The following is a 27,334-nucleotide window of genomic DNA, read 5'->3' as shown; positions in this document are numbered from 1 at the left end:
GGATGATTTTAAAAGAAAATGACATTTCTGGATTTTTTTTAACTTTTCTTTCTGAGACAGGGTCTTGGCTCTGTCGCCAAGATTGGAGTACAGTGGAGCAATAGCAGCTCACTGTAGCCTTAAGTGATCTTCCCACCTCAGCCTCCAGAGTACCAGGGACCACAGGCACGCACCACCACACTCAGCTAACTTCTGTTATACAGATGGGGTCTTGCTATGATGTCCAGGCTGGTCTTCAACCCCTTGGCCTCAAGTGATCCTCCTGTCTTGACCTCCCAAAGATTTAGCCTAAGCGACCATGCCTTATTGGAAAACAGACATTAGAGCAAATGCATTTCTGTAAGATTTTCTACCTCTTTTCACTGGGGATAAAGGTAACTTGCCTCCAAGGGTCGGAGACAAAGACGTTACTGCAGACAAGAGCGCTGTGCATCCCGGGAACCGCTACACCACGAGGCACGGCCGTGCACACTGGACGCAGGAGTAACAAACGAGGCTAGCACAGGCCGATGCTGGCCCTCTCCAGAAGCTGGCCTATCCTTCCCTCCTCTCCTCAGCCCCCTCTCCCTTCAGGCCTCAGTGGCTGCTGACAGTGGAGAGGCCACAACTAGAGGAGGCTCTCAACTCCACCAGGGACAGGAGTCCCGGACGCTGGGGACTCAACTGCTGTCCTCCGCATCCACCTCCTTCTGGTCCAGCCTTCTCAGGAGCCAGGCGTGGCCACTTTGACCCTCTTTTCCCTTCTGTGGCTCCTACAAAAAACCAGTTCAGAGAGCCCAGGCTGCCTCACACTCCAGGGACACCCGGCACAGGCCCCCTCCATGTCCTTATCCAAGCTCCTGGGGCCAGAAGGGTCTTGCAATATTTCACTTTCCAGTTGACCATCCCCAGCCTGAAATCCAAAGTGCTCTAAAGAGCATTTCCTTCGAGTGTCATGAGGAAGCTCAGAATGTTTCAGGTTTTGGAGCATTTTGGAGTAGGGACTCTCAGCCTTAATTTGAACCTCTTCAAGGAAGCCACACACTGAAGCCCCCGATGTCCACCCTACACAATCCCAGCACACCATCTGAAGTCCTCAGCAACAGATTTTCTTTCTTCAAAAATAACCACAAGTCACAAACTCACATGCAATCACAGAAGGGGGTTGTGGACACCCACACAGATGATGAAATTTAACTGTCACATTTTTACCTAGGTAATTTAAAGTCATTCCTCAAAACACACCTGTTTTACTGAGTTGCATTTTAAGGTGAACACACACAAATCATTTCAGGGAAACAAACGTCACTTTGGGCTGCGTGTGGTTTCTTGACTCCCGTGAATAACTCAGCGTTCACCCTCACTTCTGGATAAGGGAGATGATGCAAAGAAAACTGTTAAAACAAAGACATGAAAACAAGTTTAAGAAGGGTTTGAAAGGTTCCTCCTGTCCTCCTGGAGGGGAGACAAGGATGCCTGGAAAGCTCACGGGGGACAGGAGCACAGCCTCCTCGGTGTGTCATGGACGCTGCCTCACCAAGGGGAGAGGATGACGCCTGGAAGGCTCACAGGGGTGGGAGCACAGCCTCCTCAGTGCTTTCTACACTCAGCAGCTTCAGAAATTCCTGCAGAAGCAGAACACATCATGAGAACTGAGACTGGAACACCCCAAAGAAAGGGATGAGGGGTCAAAAAAAGCATTCGATCATTACCAAGGAGCGCGGGCATGAAGCCGCTTCAAAGACCGTGTGAGAAGTCACTCATAGGCGTTTCAGAAAATAAGGGTAGTGCGAGATTGCTCGATCAGCTCAAACAGGCTGCCGTCCCTCAGGCCATGAAGTCCCTGAGATGAGCCTCTCACTGAGCAGAAGTCACTCGCATCTCTGCCAGAGAAAGTACTACAAGCTGACACATAACCTCATGAAACCTAGGCTTCAGCCGGTCAACAGTGAGTCTGACATGGTACATCCCTCCAGATAGTTAAAGACCCCAGGGGTTCATCGGACAACCTCGAAGGGCTGTGTCTGTCCAGCTCCTTTTCCAAGTTCTGGATGATTTTTCCTAATGCACTATAAGCAGCATGTTCCAATAGAGATGTAATTAACTGGATGGGTGTCCTCTTAATTTTGAAATTAGAAACACACTTGGCCAGGCACGGTGGCTCATGCCTGTGATCTCAGTACTTTGGGTGGCTGAGACAGCTGGACTGCTTAAGTCCAGGAGTTCAAGTCCAGCCTGGGCAACATTGCAAAACTCCATCTCTACAAAAAATACAAAACTAAGTCAGGCATGGGGACACATGGAACATGTGCCTGTGGGTCCTGGCTACTCAGGAGACTGAGGCAGGAAGATCACTTGAGCCTGGGAGGTTGAGGCTGTAGTAAGCTGTGCTCACACCACTGCCTGGGCAACAAAAAGGTTTTTTTGCCTGTCTCAAAAAAACCAAAGAGAAAAAGAATTTTATACCTGACTAGGCCAAAATAAAAGAGGCCTTCGCTGCCTACATAAAGGGCTTTCAGAATTCACTTCCATCCTTAGGAAAGGCGGCCAACACCAGGCTGTGTCCCTTCAGATGCCCTGTCTCATATGGGAAAAAAAATCAAGAGAAATCAAATAAAGGCCATAAAATACATCAGTTTCAACACTAAAATTTAATAGTATGCTTTAAATTGAAGATGAGTTAAGTCACATTTCCAAACCTCTGAAAGCACGGTTACTGGGAGGGAATGGTTTGCAACACACAAACGCAGCTCTGTAAAAGTGCCCAGGCTGGATGAAGGCTCAAACGTCAGTGCAAGGAGAAAGTCTGAACAAACTCTCTCCTGCCCTGCTGCTGTCCTCTTCCAAAACACACTGTTTATCTGTCAGTTTAGAACAAGGCCTAGGGAGGTGGGAGGCAGGCCTGGGAGGGTCACCTAGCATCCAAGCTCCTCAGCCACACAACTGCACGAGGCTGAGCTGAGCAGTACACACAAACACAACTAATTCTCCCCAAAAAGAAGACGGAAGGCAGCACACTGCCATGCCAGGCACCCTGCAGATGAGAAGATTGAGGGGAGCCAGAGGTACCTTTAATCTTGCTTGCATGGTGGAGGGAGAGGAATAACGCCACTCACTTGAGTGTTGCACAATTCTTTCTAGCACTGAGTGGCAGAAAACAAAAATTATAGATGCTTCCTCAGATAAATGTTTCTGAAGAACTGAACATAAATTACGTTCAGGAAATAGCATTATGAATGCCTCAAGTGCTTCTGTTTTCAATAATCCCAGAGTAATTCTATAAACCCGGGAATCAGTCTCACCCAACTCCAGGATCACGGCCCAGGTGACGTGGGCACACATATCCTGAAGCTCCAATACTCAACTAAAGTGGCGCGAGTGAAAATGATCCTGGGTATAATTTACACGGACACAGGAAGGTGGCTGAGCCCCAAACCCCTAAACCAGGAAGACCAGTGTCCTTCAGGGGCCTCACCTCTGTCCTTTCGCAGCCTCTGGGAACCACCACTCTGCTCTCTACTGACACAAACGCCCCTCCCAAGGTACAACACCAGGAAGATCATCATTCAAAACTGAGGAACGTGGCAGAACAAAGCTGTCAGGAGATTTTAATCACCAACACCACTTGTTACATGACCCAAAGATGATTAAAATCCCAGGCCCTTCAAGACTGAATGCTATCTATACTTAAATGCATTTCATCACCATATTGGGGGGTTATTCCTTTGTTTTGCTGCAAATATATCCAACTGCTGTAAAAGGAAAAGGCAATTTGTTAACGAAGCTTCTTGGAGTGTCTCAACAGGCCTCGAGGTAGGATAAAAGGCAGGACTTCCTGGCAGAAACGCTCAGCTCTGAGGTCAGGTGGAGTTCTTGAGCACCAACCAAGGCAAAATAAGGTCGAAGACCACACCACACTTTCCTCAATCACATCTTCATTCCACCTTTCCTTCTATTTCTCACGACTTCACTGGGAGAAATTGTGCTGAAAGAAAATGGAAACACACACATACATAGGAGACCCTACAGATGCTGAGAATGGGTGCAGCCATCACAGTCCGAATGTCCTTTCAGGGCCATCTGACCTGGCTGGGATCCAAGTATCCGAGGGCAGGATTGTATGTCAGACCCGTGAAGCCAAGATTACAGCCACTGAACGGCAGTTTTCCATCCCACGGAAACCGGCCTTGGTAGGGGCTTCCTCGGGGACCACCGACCTCAAGCCACCACCCGTCAACTACTTCAACTAACCTACATCATGGCAGACGCCTCCCTAGGCAGACCAGCCCTGCCCAAGTCCTGCTTCATGGCAAACCCTCCAGACAAACCCTCCAGAGGTCCTTGGCCTCTTCCGGGAGGCTGTGCTCGGAAGGTGCCCTCATTTACTTCTGTGGCTCTGAGACATTTAACTAGAGCCCAACACATTTCTTCCTGTTCACATAGTATTGAGTTAAAAGACTTTTATGAGTAAACTTTCACTGGGAAAAATACCATTTCCGGAGCCCCAGTGACCACAATGAAAATGTTTTTACCTTCCCTTACATGACATCGGCAACGCCAGGTCCAGGAAACGTTCTGGATCTCAGATAATGGCAAATCCACTCATAGTAAGTCTTGGTCTTGTTTCACAAGCTATCAAATGCTGCCCAGAAGCAGGAAAATCCCCACAACGTGGCAGGGAGGGGCGACCAGCGTGAGTTCTAAGGCCAGACCACCCGGGTCTGCTGACAGCGTGGTGAGGGGCAAACAGTGCAGGGTCTAAGGCCAGACCGCCCGAGTCCCGCTGACAGTGTGGCTTCAGGAGTTTCCTAAACCCTCTGCTCTCCAAGTTTCATGTCAGAAAAATGCAGTGATAACCGTGTCCACCTCGTTTAAATATGTATATATATACACACACATATATATATATATACTCCAAACCTACAGCCCTATAAAGGTCATTAATCCTAGTTATCCTCAAGGCATTGAGCGATCAATAATGAGCCATCCCCCTGGCTGCTGACCTGCCTCAGCCCCACCCTCCGGAAACCCCGCATCCACACCAGCCACACAGGATGAGGCCAGGGAAGGAGCAGGACTGTGTCTTGGGAACTTAAACTCTGGAAGCTGAGTTAAATCAGTGCCGCTCAAATCTTGTCACCAACTATCTTGTTAAATTGGGAGATTCCATCTCTGGGGATCTTGAAGGAACCTGAGGTTCTACATTGAGTGAGATGAGCACTCGTGCTGCAATGAGACGGCAGGGAAAGCAACCGAATCTGGGGTCGCAGCTGCCTGAGGCTTGGGTCCCACCGGGAAAGTGGCACCAGGGCCCTCAGGACTGTGGCGGAGGTCCCAGGAGGCAAGTCCCGGTGCAGAGACTCATGGACCCAAAGATTGCTCCAGGGCCAGGAGGGGCTGCTGCGCTGACAGCCACGAGGCAGGCAGCCTTCGAGCTCCTCCAGCTGCCATCCTGCAGGCAGGGAGGACAGTGCCCAGACCACCCTGGGGCTCCCCCCAGCCTGCCAGGCTGGTACTCTTACTCCAGCCACTGACAAGAGTCCCCATGTTGCAAGCTAGGTTGAAACAGTGCCTCAGGCCTCGGGGCACATGCACCCCCCTGCAGGGCTGGGATGGCTATTCCCACACATCCCCAACTCACAGCAAAACTTAAAAATGAAAGTCGGAAGATACAGCCAGGAAACCAATGCTCAAGAAGCAACTCCAGGGTGACTCTTCCTAGAGCTATTGCTATTGAACATCTTTAAAAACATTTCCAGGGTGACTTCCTAGAGCAATTGCTGTTGAAAATCTTTAAAATTCTTCATTTCAAAATTAGCTTTTATTACACTGTCTTCCCTATTCTACCAAGACTCTAGAAAACAAAACCATTACAATTTCCAATTCTATCTTATAGCAAGTTAGAAATACACGTTTCCTCAAAGGATTCTACATGTTTCCTTGGCAATATCCTTTCCACGCCTCGTACTACTGCCCACAACAGAGAAGGCTTTTCCAACTCAACCCAACCCAACCCAACCCAACCCAACCCAACCCAACCCAACCCAACCCAAGGGCCCTGAGACAGGCCCCTAACGAATTGTCTACAAACTCTTGAGACAGGCTTGCCCTGACAAATCATCTGCAAACTCCATCTTCCATTAAAAACAGTACCGAAAATGAGCATATTACCACTTTTTAAAAATTACTGTAAAGTGGACAGTGTTCAGTTCTGTGAATTTCGGCACAAATATTCCCATAATCATCATCACACAAGCAGAACAGTCCAACAGCCCCAAACCCACTCACGGGGCCTCATAAGCATACCCTCCCATTCTCAGCAACCACCCTCTCCGTGTCCTCCCATGACTCCGGTCTATCTTTTGCGAGCGTTGTGGCAAAACACTCGCAAAATCACAATTTCCTGGGCATCGTGCTTGGAGGTGCACCCAGGGTGTCCTGTGATCAACAGCCAGGCCTCGGGGCTGCTGGGTATTTATTATTCCACATATGGCTGTGGCACATTGTAACTTGTTTTGGACAACTATAGACAGCGCTATTAACATCTGGGCACAGTTTTTCTTAAACATCAGATTCAGTTTCTCTAGGGTAAATACCCAGGATTGGGGTCACCGGGCCCCACGTTTGTGTGAGTTCAGTTTTGTAAGAAACCGCCAAGCTGTCTGCACCGTGCTGAACCCCAGCATCGCACAGGAGTCCCGACTGCCGGTCCTCACCAGCACCTGGGGCTGTCGGAAGACCTTAGTCAGGCGCTCCAGCAGGGGTGTGAACAAATTCACTGCGGCTTCGGTGCACATCTCGGTGCAACCAGTCATGCTGAAGGTCATTTCAGATGCTTTCGGGCCATCCTCCCGTCCTTCTCAGCGAAGCATCTGTTCAGGTCTCTTCCGCTTTTAAGTCAGGTGGTTTGTTCTCTGTCATGAGCCGTGGGAGTCCTGTGCATTCTGGATACGAGTCCTTTGCCGGCTGCATGGTTCGTGGACATCTTCTCCCCATCTATCGAAAATGTGTCTCTTCAATTCCCTAGGGGTGTCTTTTATATTAGAAGTTTAATTTTGATGAGTCTTACCTACTTGTTTTCTTCCTTGATTATGGATCATGGTATGGCTAAGAGCTCTCACCCTAGGTCTCCACAATTTCCCTTTCTTCTGCAGGTTTTGTAGTTTGGTATTTTACATTCAGGGCTATGACCCACCTTAATTTTCATACAGAAATTACTCCCTGTTTTCACTCTTTTGCATACGGCTGTCCCATAATTCCAGCACCATTTGTTGAAAAGACTCAAATTCCACTGAACTGCTTTTGCGTCTTTGGATCTGTTCTTGACTCCACTCTGTCAGCTGACCCGTGTGTGTGCATCCTGAGCATAATTTATGACTTTAGTGGCTGTCTCTGTGAAAAAAAGTAACTCTGTCTGGAAGCAAAAACTACATTAGAAGTGCTCTAAATAAGATTCTTCCTGTTGTCAGGAGAGCAAAGCCACTGCCCTAAGCAGAGGTGAGGCCTCAACAGCTCCCAGGCACAACCTTAACAAACAATGGGGAAGGGAATTCATTTCAAGGGCCACAACGTGAGACCAGCATAGCCATGAAAACTGCAATAATTTCACAACAGAATGAAATTCATAAAGAATTGCTCAGAAGCGTGTGATAAGTTACATAAATCACTGTTCCTTAAATTCTGACGGTTGACTAGAACAGAAATAGCTTCACGGTACAGTTCAAACAGGAGAAAGGTAGGTAGGGGTGGTTTCCACACCACACAGGGCCTGCAGGAAAGGGACACTCTTCCTCTAAACGGGAGATCCCGGGAGTGATGTGATAAGCCATGGTGAGAGGCACAGAACTGTGCAAGCCGGAGTCGCGGCCTTTGCCCCACCACGGAACCTGTGTCCATAAACGACGAGGCTCAAATGTCAGGCCGGGGCAACCGAGGCAGTTATCAGGGGACAAGAAAACGAGCGCATGGTGGAGGCAAAGGTCTGAAATCGCGCGGCAACTTCGAGTCAAGTGGGACAAACTGACTCAAAATACAGGTTTCAAAAACCACCACAGAGAGCTGCTCCTCGGCTCTGGAAAGGCTAAGTGACTAATGCCCACACTGAGCATCTGCTCCCAGAGACGACCCTGGTGACCTAAGGCCCAGCTGCTCCGAACCCGCGCCGAACCTCAGTGAGGAACTTTGTTGGTATCTTACAGCACATTGACATGTTCCCTTAAAATCTGGTATTTCATCAACAATGCAGGCGCCAGCTTTGACTCATACACATTTCGATTAAACAAGATAATTTACACCCTGACCGTGCCAGGTAAGAGGTTTACTACAATCTTTAAACAGAGCCAGAGGCTACAGTCTGCTCCTACACAACACCATGTCTCTACAAGTTCCATGGGTTTTTACTTTCCATGTCTTCACTTGCCTAGTGCTAGAAAGCAGATAAAAACAGAAGGAACCCAGAAACACTACTGAATGAGACTCAAATATCTTGCAGTCATCATCGAGATGAGATGTTTATTAAACAGAAATGTTCTCCCCTGTAGAAAGCAGCACACACCAACACGCACCGATAACTGTCGCCAGCATTCCAGATCATCTTCCCTTCCATGGCCACAGTGCAGGGCAATGGACCACGCACACCTGCAGACCCACGGAAAGCGGGGTGACACGGCCGATTCTTGTAGCGAGCAGACCAGGGTGCACTCAAAGTGCATCTCTTTCCAGAGGGCCACCACGCAAAGTTACACATTTATTCCACGAGTTAATGGCACTGCACCAAACATTTCTGTAAGATTATCTTAGCAAGCTTTTCCTTCTGCCTAAAATGTCCTGACACAAACTGAAAAAGCTCATGCCCCCTTGGAATGCGCCCCACTCCTAGAGACCCGGACCCAAGGGAAATCTGACCTGAAAATGGGCAAACCCTCTCTTTGCAGAGGGACAGGGACTCGGGGCCACAACTTGACCTCAGGGCAACACAAGTGCAGACACAGCACCCCAGGACACCCTCTCCACCCAAATTCAAGGAGGAAAACCAACGCCCCGCCCCCTTGCGGAAACCCCCGGCTGCTGGAGCAGACGCCTGCCGGCGTGTGCAGCCTCTCCCGTCCCACGTTCCGGGCTCAGCACCTGTGCCTCAGCCCTGGCACTGCTCGCCACACCCACAGGTGTGCCAGGAGGGGCAGGTCCTAAGGTCTCCACTGCACCAAAGCCTGCAAGGCAAAGGGGCAGCTCCCTCCAGCAGGAGTCCAGAAGCACACACTGCACCAGTGTCAAGGCGTGAGAATTCTCCCCTCGGTCTCCGAATCTCCAGTCTGTTGCCCGCCATGGTCTTCTGCCAACGACGAGGCCCAAGCTGGGCGGCACATTTGGTTCTCACCATTTCCCTTGTCAAATCAATACTGCAAACATATCCAATTCATCCTGTCACTAAAAATGAAATAATCCGCCATCTCCATCACAGATGATGCAATCAGGTTTTCATTACCGGGTTTTTGTTTTGTTTAGTTTTTTGGTTTTTTTCTATTTTGAGATGGAGTTTCTGCTCTGTCGCCCAGGGTGGAGTGCAGTGGTGCGATCTTGGCTCCCTGCAACCTCTGCCTCCCGGGTACAAGTGATTCTCCTGCCTCAGCCTCCCAAGTAGCTGGGATTACAGGTGCCTGCCACCATGCCCGGCTAATTTTCATCTTTTCAGTACAGACGGGGTTTCACCATGTTCACCAGTCTGGTCTCGAACTCCTAACCTCAGGGGATCCACCTGCCTCCTTCTCTCAAAGTGCTGGAATTACAGGCATAAGCCACCACTCCCGACCATTACTGGTGTAATTTCTAAGCCACTCTCTCACACCCACTCCCTTTTTTTTTTTTTTTTTTTTTTTAAGAACCAGCTTTATGCCTATATTTTTTCCAAGAGAACCAGTTACCCCATTTCAAGTACAAATAAGACACGGTGTTTAAAAACCAAAAATGCCCATTTGCACAGAAGTCTCCAAATACCCAGTCGATTTAAGCCTTGAGAATAAGATCAAGCTGTTGGCTGAATACAACTTCCCTTTCCATCTGTCTGCCTGTGAGTTAGACACAAGGATGAAGCCACGAGCTAGGGACATAAAGGCAGGAACCAAGGTAGCGGAGACTCCAAATAAAAGCTGGAAGACCAACACAAATGCACCACACCCTGCACACCCTCCTCTCCTTCCTCTTCAGAATTTCCAGAGGATGAAACAGGGACCTTTCTCAGACGTCCCACGATGCAGGCGGCCAGAGGGGAAGGCGGCGGCAGCCTGAATGAGGCGACCGGGAAATCACAATCCACAAACAGAAATTCTCCATGTGCTTTACATCCTCTGTCTCTGAAGAACTATGCCAGGCTAACAGTCGCTAGAAAACCGCATTCAAGTGTCATTTCCCATTTCAAGCAAAGAAAACAGTGACGGGGCATGAGGGAAAAACATAGCCATGTGTTCTGGGCTATTAAATAAGGTTTTTTCTGTTATAAACGTATAATTTTACATTCTCAGATTTCTGTATAATTGATATGCTTCCTAATTAGCAGACATAGTAATAAAAAGTGAATTCCAAGTGTAAGATCGGAGGAACCGTTCACATGGCTTCAGGTTCTGCTACTGTGTTTCAACTTAAGAAAATGGTTCTGTGTGTTGGTAACAAGGCCTGAGAGTCTGTGTGAGAGTCAGTGTGGCTGTAATCAGGGTTCGTGTTGGTTCCCTAGCAGAGGATGTTACACTGTTACATTATCTTCTACAAAAAATCCTGAAAAAAATGAAGGCTGAATAGACATACACACCCTCCCAAAATAATCCAAATGTCCACCGATATGAAAAACAGATGAATTACGGCTTCCATCGTGGAATATTCTTCAGCAGTGAAAACAAACTATAGCCACAGGTGCCAACTAGGATAAAGACAACCTTTTAAACACGCTTAAAGTGAACTGACTAGGCCGAATTCCTTGATTACAGGCATCTGCTCCAAAAGGGTACTGTTATTAATCCTGTGATGTAGAATGATAGTTAGCAACCCTGTTTCGGGGCACATCTAGAAAAAAGCAAAATAATGACTACACAATTTTAAATTCTTTGTAAATTATAACTATTACTATGAAAATTCTAAAAATGTGAAAATCTTCCCAACTGTTATTGGACACGCTTCAAAATAAATACCCTGGCATTGCTTGCCACACCCACAGTTGTGCCAAAATAAATGAAAATATAGCCCAAGGTAGTAGAACTGAAACCTGAAGATGTACGAGCCGTCCCTGTCTCGCTATCTATACATCGGGTAGAAATTTAAGAGCAGGTAGTGACACTGCAATGCAAGGCTCAAACCAACTGGGTATTTGGAAACTTCTATGCAAAGTGGCATTTTCGGTTTTTAAACACGGTGTTATTTGTACTTCAAACAGGTAACTTTTTGATTCCCTTGGAAAAAATATACCCATAAACCTGGTCTAAAAAAAAAAAAATACGGGAGTGGGTATGAGAGAGAGTAGCTTAGAAATTTTAAAAGTATCAGCAGGGAGCAGTGGCTCATGCCTGTCATCCCAGCACTTTGAGAGGCAGGCCCAAGGGGCCTTTGAGGACACCGGTCTCCTCTGCTGCCTGCCTGCTGGACTGACCCCCCAGGACATTCACTGGGTTTCCACCCCTGTCTCATTCAACATCCCAAGGGTGGTCTTCATCCTCGTCTGGGGCTTAGCTCTGCCCCAATTTCCTAAATCTCTGCCTTCAGAGCCTGAAAACACCCACGCCCAGGGTCACCCTAAGTCCACGTTTACCCCAGAGAGTCCCAATTTTATGTTTTCCAGGCATCGCCTTAGTGATAATTTATCCTGTAAATTCCAACTGCCTTCACACCTCACCCCTGCTGTCTCCCAGCAGAACCCACTCAGATGCACATGCCCCAGACCCACATCCAGGTCTGTACATGCTGCCCTGCTCTACCCATGTGGGGACCACCTCTCTTTCTTGAGGAATCAGCTGGCGATCATCTCCTTGTGGAGGGCTGCCCTGACTTCCAACTCTCTCCAGCAAAGGCAGAAGCCGTCCTCGGTAACTTCCTCAAAACTCAGGCCAAGTATGAAGATGGCGCAGATGCTAGCTGTGCCTGGGATGCCATGGGCAGGGTCCCCAGATGCTCTGCACATGGCCCGGGGCACCGCCTGAACACAGCAAGTGCTGAAGAAATAAAACTGACATGCGATGACCTCTGATAGGGCCTCCTTCACCATCCACATCTGTCTCCCCTCTGGACAGTAAAATCCACAAGACACGGAGGGCTTGTCTCACTCATCTTCAAACTCCCAGGGTCACCCTGGCAGGTAAAGGGGACTCAAATGTCTTCTGAAGGAAGCAGCTGGTTAGCTGCCAAGTTGAAGGGCCTCTGAAATTCAGAGCTCTGCAAAGGAGTCCAGCACACTTTATTATGAATGACTCCAACCACGGCAGAAGTGGCCGTGGAACCAGTGCTAACCAATTCAGGGTTTGTTCACTGTTTCTCAGTTCATTATCACAACGCATTCTCACAGAGCAGCTGCGCACAGATCCTCAGACATCTACACAGAGTGGGACGATGGCGCCAAGTCACGTCAACGTCCTGTTGCAGACTGGGAGACAGCAGTCAGACACGGACCCAGGCAGAGCACAGACCTCGCGTTAAATCGGCTCCGTGTAAACAGCACTCCCTGCCAGGCCCTTTCCTATCTGCACAGCTTCTACAAATTCAACTCTCGCACCTGACACCTAAGAATACTGCACACCCCCATGTGAATCCCCTACTCACCTCCCAAAATGACCCGCCATGGCCGAGTACAAAAAATTTCAACATAAGGGAACTGGAGGGCATGTGGGGCTTTCTCGAGTCCCTGCTGCCTCCTGATGGGAGGGCCCAATGCTTCACACCACTAGTGAAGGGCGGGTCTCTTTGGCCCCCCGGCTTTGACCTGGAGCTTAAATCAGCATTAACTAATTTCACTTTCCAGGACCGACTTCAAAGGCCTGTAAAGCCAGAGAAGGGAGAGGAGATGGAATACGCCCTCACCTCAGATCTGCTGCAAGCACACACTTCTCAGATGCGTCCCAAGGTGCACAGCATGTCCGATGCCTGTTTCACATCCACCGACCTGCAGGTCTTCTATGTGGCATCAGCCTCCTGGGCACTGGGAACAAGAGGTATAATGGCAAGTCCCTTCTGCAGCAAAGCTGAGGCAAAGGGACCCAACACATTGGAACTGACCTTTTTCTGACAGTATCAAAACAGAAGGAAAATACTGTACAGTCAACTCCCCCTCACGCAGGTTTATTTACCTGTGACTCAGAGGCCATGACAGAGAACTTCAGGTTCTTACCGATTCCTATTTTCCCCATCCAGGAAGCCTTTGTTTTTAATATCGTACGAACTTGCCATTTTGTAGGCCAAAAACAGCAAATATTGGCAGTTTCCTACAGTTCAACTGAATAAAATATGATCATGGCCTTTTGTGAAACCATGAAGAAAAGGTGGATATCTCAATATGTGTTTCCAGACTGGCTTTGTTCCTGAAGCGGTAACTCTGTTCACTCAGGATATTAGACACTGAAGAATAAACATCAATATCCCACCAAGAAAACAAAAGGAATGAAATAATTTTGCATCCACCTTGGAACCTTTTTAGGACAAGGCAGGACACAAACTTCTAAAAAGCTGCAATTGTCCCTCTGTATACACAGGGACATGGATTCCAGAACATGCCCCGAGTTTACCCAAATCTACGTATCCACAGGACCCCACGGCCACCCTATGGAACCACATGTAGGAAACGTCGGCCCTCCACAAAGCCAGGTTTTTTCAATAAGGGTTTGGTTGGAAAAAAAATTAACATAAGTGATCCTTCGAAGCTCAAAACCCATGTTGTTCAGGGTCAACTGCATTTATTACTTGTGTCATATCTGAGGCCTGAAAGCCATCATTCTCGATACCTTAATGTGATGGTTAACAAACTAACTGTTCCGATTAGAAAGAGGAAAAAGCTTATTTTTAAGCTGACAATGAGAGTGGATGCGGCTACGGTGAACGGAGAACAGACCTAAGCCAGCACCAAGGCTGGGGTGACTGCCTGTGCTCAGACCCACCAGGGCCTGTTCTTCCATCTCCCTCTGCTGAAAGGGATAACCTCCTTCTCCCCCACGACTAAAGGGCCTTTTTAAAATATTCACATGAGAAGTGCTATGAAAAGCTGAAAGGTCACAGATAACATTTTTAAAAATAAATATTAACGTAAGCATTTAATTTTCGTATAAGGAGTAAGGAAAGGATCCAGTTTCAGCTTTCTACTTATGGCTAGCCAATTTTCCCAGCACCATTTATTAAATAGGGAATCCTTTCCCCATTTCTTGTTTCTCTCAGGTTTGTCAAAGATCAGATGGCTGTAGATGTGTGGTATTATTTCTGAGGACTCTGTTCTGTTCCATTGGTCTATATCTCTGTTTTGGTACCAGTACCCTGGTGTTTTGGTTACTGTAGCCTTGTAGTAGAGTTTGAAGTCAGGTAGCGTGATGCCTCCAGCTTTGTTCTTTTGACTTAGGATTGTCTTGGAGATGCGGGCTCTTTTTTGGTTCCATATGAACTTTAAAGCAGTTTTTTCATACGAAAATTAATTCAAGATGGATTAGAGACTTAAATGTTAGACCTAATACCATAAAAATCCTAGAGGAAAACCTAGGTAGTACCATTCAGGACATAGGCATGGGCAAAGATTTCATGTCTAAAACACCAAAAGCAACAGCAGCAAAAGCCAAAATTGACAAATGGGATCTCATTAAACTAAAGAGCTTCTGCACAGCAAAAGAAACTACCATCAGAGTGAACAGGCAACCTACAGAGTGGGAGAAAATTTTTGCAATCTACTCATCTGACAAAGGGCTAATATCCAGAACCTACAAAGAACTCAAACAAATTTACAAGAAAAAAACAAACAACCCCATCAAAAAGTGGGCAAAGGATATGAACAGACATTTCTCAAAAGAAGACATTCATACAGCCAACAGACACATGAAAAAATGCTCATCATCACTGGCCATCAGAGAAATGCAAATCAAAACCACAATGAGATACCATCTCACACCAGTTAGAATGGCGATCATTAAAAAGTCAGGAAACAACAGGTGCTGGAGAGGATGTGGAGAAATAGGAACACTTTTACACTGTTGGTGGGATTGTAAACTAGTTCAACCATTATGGAAAACAGTATGGCGATTCCTCAAGGATCTAGAACTAGATGTACCATATGACCCAGCCATCCCATTACTGGGTATATACCCAAAGGATTATAAATCATGCTGCTATAAAGACACATGCACACGTATGTTTATTGCGGCACTATTCACAATAGCAAAGACTTGGAATCAACCCAAATGTCCATCAGTGACAGACTGGATTAAGAAAATGTGGTACATATACACCATGGAATACTATGCAGCCATCAAAAAGGATGAGTTTGTGTCCTTTGTGGGGACATGGATGCAGCTGGAAACCATCCTTCTTAGCAAACTATCACAAGAAGAGAAAACCAAACACCGCATGTTCTCACTCATAGGTGGGAACTGAACAATGAGATCACTTGGACTCGGGAAGGGGAACATCACACACCGGGGCCTATCATGGGGAGGGGGGAGGGGGGAGGGATTGCATTGGGAGTTATACCTGATGTAAATGACGAGTTGATGGGTGCTGACGAGTTGATGGGTGCAGCACACCAACAAGGCACAAGTATACATATGTAACAAACCTGCACGTTATGCACATGTACCCTAGAACTTAAAGTATAATAATAATAAATTTAAAAAAAAACAACACGTAAGCATTTAACAAGCCCATTACGATTTAAAGGAAAAAAAAAAAAAACGGTATTAAGTTCCTGGGTGCAGGGGCTCATGGCCGTAATCCCAGCACTTTGGGTGGCCGAGGTGGGTGCATCACCTGAGGTCAAGAGTTTAAGACCAGCCTGGCCAACATGGTGAAACCCCTTCTCTAACGAAAATACGAAAATTAGCCAGGCATGGTGGCGGAAGCCTGTAGCCCCAGTTACTTGGGAGGCTGAGGGAGGAGAATCACTTGAACCCGGGAGGGAGAGTTTGCAATGAGCCAAGATCATGCCATTGCACGTCAGCCTGGGCGTTGAGTGTGAAACTCCATCCCAAAAAGAAAAAAAAATATAAAGTTTTCCTTCCAATGAACCTATCATTCAGCCACCGAGGTATCCTATAGCTACTTATTCAGCCATGAGATACACCACAGGCGATATAGGCGAACAGGACACAGTTCTTCCCTGAAAGAAGGCTGCACCCTCAACAGAAGGGAGGCACATACTCCGAATGGAATCGGCATAGGGAACAGATGCTGCTGCAGGTGAAACTGGCTGCACAGAGCACCCACTCAAGTGTCTGAGAAACAAGGAGCCGTTGGTGCCATCACCTTCCATACTTGAGCTGGGGCAGTGGGGAGCCTGTCATCACCAAGGACAAAAAGCCCCAGAACCACACAACGAGCTTACAAACTCACCGAGGCGATGACTGAGCAATGTGTGTGGAGTGATGCGAACACGCAGATGTCAGGGCCACGCGCGGCGTTGGTTTTGTGCATCAACCTGAGCGTGCCCGGGGTGCCCAGATGGCTGGTTCTGCATTATTTCTGTGTGAGATGCATGTTTGCCTCTGGACTGAGTGGAGACCCATCCTCGCCGGTGTGGGGGGCACCACCCTATCCCCCCAGGGCCCGAGTAAAACAGCAAGGCGGGGAAAACTGGGTTCACTCCACCTGTCTGGCTGATGGGCCAGTGACATCCGTCTTCTGCAGCCCGTGCTTCTGGGTCTCAGCTCCTCAGACCCCGGTGGGATCTGCACCCTCCGCTTCTCAAGTCTTCAAGCCACACCCTCCCAGGACTCTAGCTTGCAGCCTGTGGGTCCTGGGGCTTCTTGGACTCTGTAGCCCCTGCAGCAAGCCTCGCCCTGGAGACACACGCACACCCGGCTGGCTGTCTCTCTGGAAGCCCTGACTAAAAGCCGCCCCTAAAAGTGGTCTTCAGAATTTTTTTCTAGCCCTAAGATCCCAGCGCCCCTCCTACAATTCTAGGCGGAAAGGTGAATGGAGACCAATGGACAGAGGTGTGTGCGAGGACACGCCAGGCAGCAGCACTGGGCAGGAGGGCACTAACGCTCACTAAGCAAAGAATCAATGTTGCTTGCCACAAAAATGAGAGCAGTAAAGATTTCTTCAAACAGAAATGAGTTTGTATCATGATTTGCTCTTAATACATAAGAAAGCATAAAAGTAGGCCTATTAACAATTACATAAGTCTTTAGAGGCCCTTGAACTACTTCTGCCCCGAGTCCTTCCCTTGCTATTGATGGAAATATGGGAGAAACCAGGAGGTCTGAGCGTGGACCTGGCCGGGCTCCCAGGGGCCGAGGAAAGCACCCATCTGTCCAGTCTTCCCTCCACCCCGCGGGGTTCCCTCTTACCCAGACTCTTGGGCTGACGCGGCTCATGCACTCAACAGCGCCATCATTAAACGTTTAGCTTCGCATCACGAGGGCCTCCTCTGGCCTCTTCTGACCACTCCTGAACCTCCAGTCAGCATTAGTCTGCAGGACACGCGTGGACAAAGTTGATGGATCACGGCCTCCAACGAGGAAGGTGCCAGGCAAGGAGTCGGAGAGCCGGGGATGGAGCAGCCCTCACCCAGGGAGGCGAAGGCCAACAGCGGCCACCACCGAGGACCTCCCTTCCCACCCTGAGGGCAGCTCACCCAGGGAAGCGAAGGCTGACGCCGGCCACCACTGAGGGCCTCGAGGGCTCTCCCCACCCCGAATGCGGCTGCGATCACATTTTCCCATCGCACCAAGAGACCCCTGTATTGAGCACAAACCTTTCCAACCTTCGAATCAATAAGGAATCACAACACAGACATTCCCTCAATCCAAATGGCCAGCCCACAAAACAGACATGCAATCATACACATTTCCTGTGGGAAAATCAGTCAGTCTCTGGGGCCTCGCGCCAGGGGTGGGGGAGCATCATGGGGAGACGCCCCAGCCCCAGCCTGGCTCCTCCCTCTATAGCTCCTTTTCCCTCCTCTTCCCCCCGCCCCTTCCCACCCCCCTTCTAGCCTCAGAGGCTCCTTCCTCAAATTCTTTCCCCTTGATGAAGTCATTCATGCCCAAAATACAAGGCAAAGTCATGGGGGCTCAAGAGAAAATCCATACCGTGGCTCGCGTTTTAGATTCTCATAAGTTTGAGAATAACCAAGCAAGAATCTTTGGCATCTGAATGGTCTGAAGGATTCTGAGCTCAATGTCCTGCACTGGCCCGGAGTGGATCATGGGTGTCTCGGACATCTTCACAACTCTACACCAGTTATTTTGAAACACACCAGCAGAATAGAACCATGTGAATAGCTGCTTCTCAGTTAAAAGTAGGAAAAGACTCCAAAAGCTGCCCTCAAGGAACATCCTTCCCATGAGGAGTTTTCTGCATCGGGCCCTTCAGGCACAGGCAAGGCCCCCGGGCCCAACTCCCTCATCCCTGCGTCATAAAGCAGCAAAGGCAGTGGGGAATAAAGCAAGTGAAGGAGTCAGTCCCGCACAAAACGGGCTCCAGAAGCCACAGCTACTCTCCCAGTGTGGGAGCCAAGTTCAGAGACCTGGAAACACCAGCATTCCCAGGGAGGAGGGCAGAACAATGCCATTTCCCCCTAGTTTAGGGAGACACCACCCCACGTCCTCTGGCCTTAAAAGAGGAGAGACTTCACATAAATGATTTCAATGACTCCACCACACACAGAAAGTGGGCTGAGGGCTAACACTATCATATAAATGCCTGGCAAAAACACACTAAATGAACACACAGATAAGCAAGGTTCTCCTGTTATCCACCAAATATTCAGAAACAAATCCAGTAAGCAATCTCTTTGCAATCAAAAGACCAATTCAGAGGTGCAGATTAAAAATAAACATACAACTGAACCCTTAATACACCAAGAACCAATTTCCACGGAAGTGTTATCACATCACCACCTCCCAGCTGAAGGAAGCAGCACTGGCCACTGACCAGCTGTTCACTCGTGGATCAGTGAACGAAAGGCAGTGCTGTCCAGGACAATGATGAGATGTTAACCTGAAAAGGGCAAAATTGCAGAGGCTGGAGGGACCTTCCAGGTAACCCGTCCCCCTCAGTGGACAGAGGACCCCCGTGGGACCACAGAGCCCAGAGCTCCAGTGTGTTCGGGGCAAGGACTCAACTGCAACCCTGATGATGTCCGAACGCCTTCTGCCCTTCTGTGTCTCTGCCCCACTAACAGGGAATCCGTGAATGCTAAGGAAATGTAACGCATTTTACAATACATGTAGATTTTTACCAAATTAAAGATAAACAGTGACAAACTTTGAGAATTAACTAAAATATAGTTCAGTGAATGCCCAAACTCAAAGCTAGTCTCCAAGAGGTGATAAGCTGTGTGTGGTGGTTAACGCCTGTAAATCCCAGCAGTTGGGGAGGCTGAGGCAGGAGAATCACTTGAGCCTAGAAAGTTGGGGTTGCAGTGAGCTGTCATTGCACTACTGCACCCAGCCTGAGAAACAGAGTGAGACTGTCAAAAACAAACAAACAAAAACAAATTAAAGGAGTTCAAATGAACTCGCTCATACCCTTTAAATTTTCATTTGGGTACATGGGGTGATCTAGTTCCTTTTTCCCTTGCAATACATGAATAATCTAATAATTAAATATAATCTAACAATTACATGGGAAAATTTAATTATTTTCCCATTTCATTATTCCCTATCTCAGGGAAAAAGTTAAAAGTATTCCCTATTTCAGGGAAAAAGCTAAAAATCATTTTAAACCTTCCTTCCACAAAACAGTATACTCAGTCATCTCTATCTGCTTGATCATGTGGAATTCAGCTTCACAAGTCTACAATACGGTTTTTGTTAAACAGCGTTTATGTAGACAGGCGAGAGAAAGAAACACTTGGTCTATGTAGAAGCAGCAGAAGACACGTTTTAACAGAAAAGGGAGAAGATACCACCGTGTGAATCTGGAAATTCTGTCGTCATCTTGTCCACACACACAGAAAACACCCAAGCACGTGCCTAGTGTCCAACAGGAGCACAGAAAGGACAGGGTTCCTCCAGTTGTTTAATGACCAGCCCCACTTGTCACCGCCACATAACAAAATCCGCACGGCAACTTCAGCACGTTTCATTCACGATTCCACGGAAATCAGGCTGAAGAACATACAGATGTTTTGCCCACATTTAAAAATCCAAGTGTGGGACTCATAGAAATAAAACACATTATGGGTTCACTTCACTTTTCCAAATTTTTACTTGGAGAAACCTATAAAGTTCTTGTCAGTTACATCCTTAAGTTTTTCACTAATTTTTAAATGCGAAGGTCAGGCAAGACTTGTAAAGAGGTACACACATACGGCCCGGCGTGGTGGCTCACACCTATAATCCCAGCACTTTGGGAGGCCGAGGTGGGCAGATCACGAGGTCAGGAAACCGAGACCATCCTGGCTAACACGGTGAAACCCCCTCTCTATTAAAAATACAAACAATTAGCCAGGCGTGGTGGCGGGTGCCTGTAGTTCCAGCTACTTGGGAGGCTGAGGCTGGAGAATTGCATGAACCCGGGAGGCAGAGCTTGCAGTGAGCTGAGATCTCACCACCGCACTCCAGCCTGGGTGACAGAGGGAAACTGTCTCAAAAAAAAAAAAAAAAAAAAGGAGGTACACACATACATGCCATGTTCTTCTCTCAAAGAGACGGGCCCTTTTTTAAGATTCCAGAAGTAAATGTGGTTGTCATCCTGCTTTTGAGAGGATGGGCTGTGTTTTAAGCATGAACAGACTTTCCTGCATGCACCAAGGATGCACCATGGGGGCAGTGCTGCCGCCGCCTCCCCAGTCTCTGCTCAGGGTGGGGCAAGGGGAGCTCCGTTGTCTCCCGTATACACCGTCAACAGGCCAGGTGCTCAGGAGGCGGCTTCCAGGACTCGCTGTAGGCATTCGTCAGCAGGGCAGGCAGTGCCTCGTGCTGGTGGGCATCCAGCAGTAAGGGGGTCTTGCACTTCACTCCCTGGGCCCAGCCGCAGACAGAGGGGAAAGAGACACCTGTATCGTAACTCATGTGTATTTATAGACACACAGAGACTCTGCAGTGCAAGGTGCAGAACTAGAAGGAATCATGGAAATAAGAGGGAAGACATTTGGTTACGACTGGCAGAGCCACCTCAAGCCTCAGCACTTCCTGCCGGAGCCCTCACTGACCAGACTCCTCCAGGGTCACTGCCACTGCCTTGCCCAGCTCATGACAGGGCAGACAGTGACAGAGCCTCAGAACAACCTCCCACTCCTTCCTCACCAGCCCAGGGGATGAGCTGTTCATGAGTGTCCCAAAGCCTGAATGCGGGAACACAGAGGTGACTGAGCAGAAAGGGGGACAGCCACAATGGCCGCCGGTGTGCAGATATTGCGGGGCACCCCAGCAGCCCTTTCCGTCTTAAAGAGGATGGCCACGGGTGTGCTGATGCTCCCGCGTGACCCAGCCGTCCTCTCCACCTTATAGGGGAATGGCCACGGGTGTGCGGATATTCCCGGGTGCCCCAGAGCCCTTTTCACCTTAAGGAGATTTTCATAGTCTCATATCAGTCTCCAAACTATTCAGTGAGGTTGGAGGAGTATCACTGTGGACCAACACTGATTGGCACCAAGTAAGGGCGATTTTATAACCATGTCTCAACCATGAAACAATCAGGTCTTTGGCCATCTGGTCTAAGCTTTTTCTGTAACAAAGTTGGATAATTTAGTTGAACTTTGATTTTCCAAAGCTTGTTACAGAAACCACATCTTCCTAGGTGTGGCTCTGTGGTGTCACGTGCACACTTCAGTAGCCAGGCTTGCCAAGACTCACGGCACGTTACATGTTCACCTGAGAAGGCTGCTGAATCATTGAGGGCTCTGGCGTGCTCTGAAATGAATTTGCCACTTCAGCCTACACTCTACTCCCTTGCTTGGTTAAAGAAACCCAAAAAGCAGAATTTGTTTTGGCCAATCGCCTGCTGACCCAACTGCAGAGGTTTTAATTAGAGTACTTTCATTGCATCATAGAAAGCAAAGTCATATAGATCAACTCATTATTACCACTCCAAAGGTTTAGTAAATCTCCAGATAATCAGGCAAACATTTTAAGAAGCTACATTAAGGTTTACAATACTCAATATTTAAAACTACATCCATGCTTCAAAAAACCACCATTCCCATTTTAGATGGCCAAATGCATATGAGAAAGAAAGAAACGTGCTGAGCGCATTTTTTGGGTAATCTTATGGAGAAACTGCCACTTTAAAAATGGCTCTAGTTCCTGGCTCCAGATGGGTGTGGTGGGTTGCCTCACTCAATTTCAACTCCACCTGAAGCTGGGACACTAGAAATCCATTCCCACACTCCAGGGCACCAGAAATCCCACTTCTGGAAACAGCCAGGAATGCAGACCTGTAGCAGAGAATTCTTTCCTGCCCACCCTAACTGTCCTCCGTGGAAGGCGACAGTCAAAGACAAGTCCACCCCCCTAGTCGCAACTGCACCACGAAGAACCATTTCAAGGTGGGAAGTGATTGATCAGTGGGAACAGGCAGTTTAGCTAATCACTTATAAGGCTGAGAAGTGGGGTTTGAAGGCCTGTATCTGGTCTTGTCCTCGGTAAATGGTCATCCGCCAGTCAGCCTAAGCCACATGGGAAGGGGCTTCTTGCAGTAAAAGTGGGGGCGCAGTTGTGGGGAGGGGGAATGTCTTAACAATCACTGTTTTACAGGATCACAGGGCTCAGGCAATGTTCAGTATTGTCACACACCAAGGTTTTTACAGTCTGAAGAAAACTACAGTCCTAAGGTGTCAGTTCTCAAAGCCCTTAAGTTCCTCCTGCAAAGATTCCCAGAGTCTCCACTTCTTGCACCGAACCCCAACTTGCACAGGCACCTGCGTCTTCCTCCTGCAGCAAATGCAGATAAGAAGCTGTGGCTCTGCTGCAGTAATGATGCCATGCAGCCCTAACACCACAGCAGAGCAATGGCTCTGGCCTGAATGTCCCCAAAACCTCATGCTGAAACCATCTCCGACGGGATACATTAAGAGGTGGGGCCTTTGGGAAGTCCTGCTCTCAGGACTGGGGTTGGTGTCCTTGTTGGGAGGCCTAGAGGAGCCCTCCTGCTCCTCCACCACGTGAGTTCTGACGAGACGACCGCTGCCACGCAACACCTGTTGAGATGCTGCCGTCTGTGAGCCACAGGCCCTGGGGCACCAGATGTGCAGGTGCCTTGACCTTGGACTGCCTTGACCTTGGACTTTCCAGCTTCCAGAGCTGTGAGCAATAAATGTCTCTTTACAAATCACCCAATCGACAGCAGCCGGACAGAGACAGTAATGTCACAACATGAGTCACTTTCTCAGTGGGCCAGAGGACTCCCCATGAGCCACCACTGTAAAGCAAGAACTCCCTGGAGGATGGAAAGGGGTTCACAAGGAATTCTACCCAGCACCAGGGTGTCTGTCCTTTCTTGCAGGAAGACAGCTGAGCCATGGCAGGAAACTACAGGGTGGGTGGGGCTGGACAGTAATGTGTCACCTGCTCATCTAAGCCTCAGTCTCCTGCCTCTCATCACGACAGTGGGGGTAACACCCCCTCACCTGAGCTGTTGGGGGAGGTAAGAGTGCTGGGTGGTTAACAATTGTTAGTTCCACAGAAATAAGGCAAAGAATCTGCCCCATGTCTTATAAAACCAAATCAGCCCAGGAATTCCACATCACTACTAATTTGCATGGGAAAATGCCAGATTCTCCTAAGTTCTGGCATGTCATTTGTATTAATAAAGTTTGCAGAGTTTTCACATACTAAGTATATAAAACAGGAAAATAAATCATGCAATTTGGAGGCTGAAGCAGGAGACTCACTTGAGCACAGGCGGCGGAGGTTGCAGTGAGCCGAGGCCTCGCCACTGTACTCCAGTCTAGGTGACAGAACGAGACTCCATCTCAAAAAATAAAAAAAAAAAAGATTTTGCTGCTTCATACTAGTAAAGTGGGCAGACTCTACATGCCAACTCTTATTCAAAGGTCGCCTAACACTGACTCAGGAACTCTGGCCCTGATGTGCTTGGAGTTTTAATCCTAACAGTGTTAAAGACCACTCCCCCAGGAGCTCTGAACAAGTACTCCAGGTATACGCTGAACAAGACCACACACTCTGACCGAAATCTAACTTCCCAGACCCAAACTACAGAACCACAGAAGACGCTGCTTCTGTCCAACTTTGTGTTCTGCCATCGTTTGTGTCCATTATTTCCTACAAACCATCTCATTAGAATTTAGGGCACACAAAAGGCCAATACAACAGGGTTACTTTTCAAAGGTTTGGAGGTGAAGAACAGATACAATGCATTAGCTTCCTATTGCTGCTGCAACAAACTACCACAAATGCAAACCTCCTCTCAGCCCTGGAAGTCAGGAGTCCCAGGCCTGAAGTCAAGGGGTCAGTAGCTTGTATTCCTGCCTGGAGTCTCCCAATTCATAGAAGCCACCATGCAGCTTGGCTCACAGCCCCACACCCCTCCTACCACTGCCCCGGCCTCAGCCCTGCACCCCTCCGGACCCTGCCCCTGCCCCACACTCGCCCTCACCCCCACAGCCCTCTGGCCTCTATCTCGTCCTCAGGTCTCCTCCTCTGAGGCAGACCCTCGTACTGCCTTCTCAAAAGGCACATGTGAAGACACTGGACCCACCTGGACAACCCAGGGTCCTCCCCCATCTCACTGTCCGTTACACTCACATCTGCAAAGCCTCTTTTGCCATGGAAACTTCATTATACTAACAATCATTTAACAAGTCCATTCTAATGATGTGAAAATTGGCATTGTTTTCCTCCTAATGAACAGATCAGTCACCCTTGTAACCTATAAATATTTGACTATTAAATATACAATACTGTAGGAGACAGAGATGAGGAAGACGGTTCCTCCCTGAAAGACGACTCGACCCTAGACAGAGGGATAAACATTCTGAACAGAATCAACATAACTCAACATTTGAGTCGGAGAGGTCAAGCAATAAGACGTTCAAAGAAGCAACCAGAAAGTATGTACTGTGCCTGTAGTTCACATCTGCGCCTGGCGTCATGAGCACGAGCATGCGGACACGCACACAGGGCCCAAGTGTAAGATCAAATATAAGGAGCTTTCCACTGTAGTATTTAACTAGATCTTATGACAAAATAGCCTCCTGATTTTTATCCAAAAAGTTCTCTGTAATTAAGGAAATTAATTTTCCCCTAAAAGGCATTTCTCTAGCTATCATTCCATATAAACTAAATGGGCATATTAAAGAAAAAAGACAAATGTTTGACTTCGGGGGTTTGCCTACGACTTGAATAAGCATGATTTTCTTCTGGCCAAGCAGGGAGCAGCTGGACCAGACTGGAGGGAAGGAAGAACAAATTTCCACTCTGACCTCAGTTGGGCACCAGAGTCTTCCCTGTCAGAATGTGGGTGTGGTGCTTCCCACACACCAGCCTCTGAGGAAACTCAGCCCAAGGGTGTGGGAAAAGGCTGTCTACTTCTGAAAAATCTACAAAGTGCAGACACATCAAAAGCTTCAGAAGACTGTAAGCGGCCAAGGAGACCACTACACCCTTGGAGTTTACAGAAAATGGTCAGCATCACACGTGCCTGAGGTCCAGGGTCAGCTCCCGGCTGCCGCGACGCCGTGAACGCAGCCCTGGCTTCCCCTCTGATGCAGAGAGCTGGTCACTCTGCCGGCAGCACTCAGAGCTCAGAACATTCTAGAGGAAAGCAACGTGTTCCTTTGAAAATGGGGAACCGGGGCAGCACAACTGAAGCTCTACGACTGTCTCAACTACTGGGTTTCGGGGTAGCATTAGGAAATCGTGAGAATCCAAATCTCAATTTCATACAGATTCCAGATTCACTGCAGGTTCCAGAATTTCCTGAGACATTCTTCCAGTTTATCACTCAGGATTCCCTTGCCAAAGCTAATAAAGTCTACATTCCTTACGGAAAACCCACCATAAGCACCACCACAAATAAGATCAACTGACTGACGCCCGCCCTTCGCACCAAACACAGAAACTGTTACTCACACAAGACTGTGCTGGAGGCAACTCTCAGCTGAAGCCGAATCCGTGAGACTTCATTATCCCCCATTTTGGATCGAGTGTGAAGACTGTCAGCAAACCAGGGCCCCAGTGTAAAGCAGAGAACAGATCCTCTGATGCCTGCCTGAACATTTCCTTCCCACCTCTGTCTTGGATATTGAACACCCTCAGAGCTACTGAGTCACCCACATTTGCAGGTCATTTATCCAGCCACCAGGATAACACAATTATGCGATAAAAATGCCTTCTCAGGGCTTTGTCATACTCAACAAAGAAGCTCAGAAGGCTAGGTAAGCGCAAGAAAGGGGGAAGCGTCCTCCAAACAGACAAAAACCAAGGAAAACCGTGCAGAGACTCGAGAGAGAGAGCAGAAACACAGCCCGCTGTAGCCTTTCAGGTCCTGCTGGCCGCAGCCCTGCGTTAGGTGGCACCATTTCCACAGATGCATCCTGCTGGGCCCACTTGAAGGTCCCGCTTGCGAGACACTCACCCCCACTTCCAGCTCCTGCAAGACCCGCTGCAGCCCCACTCCATCCTGGGGGCCGACTGTGCAAGTCTTCCCGGCGAGACCCCTCAGAGCCTACTCAGTGTCTGAGACTGGGAAGCACCAAGGATCCAGAAAGGCACAATCCCGTTCTCCTCGTGCTGCTTTCTGGGTTCCAAGTTGTCTAACGAGTCCTGCATAAACCCCGGGCTGGGGAGCCAGCCAGGGCCCAGCAGCACCCAGCTCATGCGCTCCACTCACCCCACAGAGGCCCCAGCACGCTCTGTCCGCGGGGCAAGACACCAGAAACAGCCACAGTTCAGGGTTCTGCCACCCGCCCCGCTGCCGTCATTACCTCCTGGGATCTGAATTCTCATTGGTTGGAAAGGTGATCCCACAGCTCCGCTGCCTTAATTACCTGCTGGGATCTGAAATTGTATTGGTTGGAAAGGGGATCTCATTGCTCAAGCACTCCCTGCTGCCTCCTTGCAAACAACATAAAAAATCCAAAACCCCTTGTAAAGAACGTTTACTATAACCTCAAAACAAGACACATCCCGAGACCAAGGAAGATACACACGCACATCTGACAGCTGGTGGACGTCAGTGACCGACGCCACGGCTTCCGTGTGGCGTGTGAAGCAGGAGGCCTGTC

General features: G+C 48.4%; 1 protein-coding gene across 7 annotated transcripts in view; it reads right to left on the bottom strand.

Annotated features, from left to right (window-relative positions):
• LOC139363251 (disco-interacting protein 2 homolog C-like) overlaps positions 1–27,334 on the bottom strand; it is a 157,148-nt gene that overhangs the window by 81,228 nt on the left and 48,586 nt on the right. Inside the window, exon 2 of one of the 7 annotated variants that reach the window (XR_011623192.1) lies at positions 13,033–13,150. The exons of the other annotated variants lie outside the window; for them this stretch is intronic. The gene's annotated coding sequence lies outside the window, so the exon portion shown is untranslated. The remainder of the gene's footprint in view (positions 1–13,032; positions 13,151–27,334) is intronic. 7 annotated transcript variants of the gene reach the window in all.

This window comes from Macaca nemestrina, chromosome 5 (assembly GCF_043159975.1).
Source record: "Macaca nemestrina isolate mMacNem1 chromosome 5, mMacNem.hap1, whole genome shotgun sequence".
Taxonomy (NCBI): Eukaryota; Metazoa; Chordata; class Mammalia; order Primates; family Cercopithecidae; genus Macaca; species Macaca nemestrina.
The sequence above is the reverse complement of the archived record's forward strand: the minus strand, read 5'-3'. Positions and strand labels throughout refer to the sequence as shown.